Genomic DNA, 1,056 nt, shown 5'->3' with positions numbered 1-1,056 from the left:
GTGCTCCAGGCCGCCAGCAGGTCAAGAGCAAGCCAGCCATTCCCTGGGTTTGCGGGAAGGAGAGACTGTCCGCTTTCACCCAGAAGGGAGAAGAAGGGCGAGAACGAGACCGCAGAGGAGGCAGGGAGGAGGGACCCTGTGTCTTTTGAGGTCTCCTTTTCCATGCTCACATTTATCATCCTCTTTCCCTTTTAAAAATGTTTTAAATATCTAAAAGAGTCCATAACCCAGCACTCCAATACCTGATGCCCTTGGAGGGCTAATCCTGGAGGTGGAGGTGGCTCAGGTGATTGGGGCACGTCTACCATATGGGAGGCCCTGGGTTCGATTCCCAGGGTCTCCTGGTAAAGGCCAGCTGGCCCATGCCACTGCGGAGAGCTGAGAGCAGACACAAACAACGGGGCAGGGAGGGGAGAGAGTAAATTTTTTTTGAAAAAAGAGAGGAGATGTAGCTCAGTGGTTGAGCACCTGCTTCCCACGTACGAGGTCCTGGGTTCAATCCCCAGTATCTCCTGAAAAAAAAAAAGACACAATCCCTTGGAGGGCTAATACTAAGGGCTTTTTTTTTCCCGCCCGCTGACTCTCGCTCATGGTGGCTTGCTTTTTCGCTTGTTTTTTTGCATGTGTGTTTTGGAATTTTTGATTGTGATTCAGTTTGCAGGAATCCTGAATGCCCTGACTTAGGGCACGTATTTTTGGAGAGAACATTTGCTCTTGCTTCTTCCAGGAATCCCAGGGTCTATTTTAGTTCCATTTTTTTTCAGTGGTGGAGTTTCCCTGGCTAATGCCTTAAGGCTAACGACCCTGACTCTATGTCCCCTTAGGAGTTCTCTGAAATTCTTGTGAGTTCAGCTGAGCACTTTAACGGACGCTTTTTTTTTAAAACATTGTGACTATTTTTTTTAAGATTTATTTTTTATTTATTTCTCTTCCTCCCCCCCCCGCCCCCGGTTGTCTGCTCTCTGTGTCCATTTGCTGTGTGTTCTTCTGTGTCTGCTTGCATTCTTGTCAGCGGCACCGGGAATCTGTGTCTCTTTTTGTTGCATCATCTTGCTG

The 1,056-nt window shown here is 48.1% G+C and overlaps 1 non-coding gene across 1 annotated transcript; it reads left to right on the top strand.

Annotated features, from left to right (window-relative positions):
• The first annotated feature begins 442 nt into the window (after positions 1-442).
• TRNAG-CCC (transfer RNA glycine (anticodon CCC)) lies at positions 443-514 on the top strand. Its single transcript has one exon. It is a non-coding gene; the product is annotated as a tRNA-Gly (tRNA).
• The last annotated feature ends 542 nt before the right edge of the window (positions 515-1,056 follow it).

The sequence above is a fragment of the Dasypus novemcinctus genome, chromosome 30 (assembly GCF_030445035.2).
Source record: "Dasypus novemcinctus isolate mDasNov1 chromosome 30, mDasNov1.1.hap2, whole genome shotgun sequence".
Classification (NCBI taxonomy): Eukaryota; Metazoa; Chordata; class Mammalia; order Cingulata; family Dasypodidae; genus Dasypus; species Dasypus novemcinctus.
Note: the sequence above shows the minus strand (reverse complement) of the source record. Positions and strands in the feature narration are given on the sequence as shown.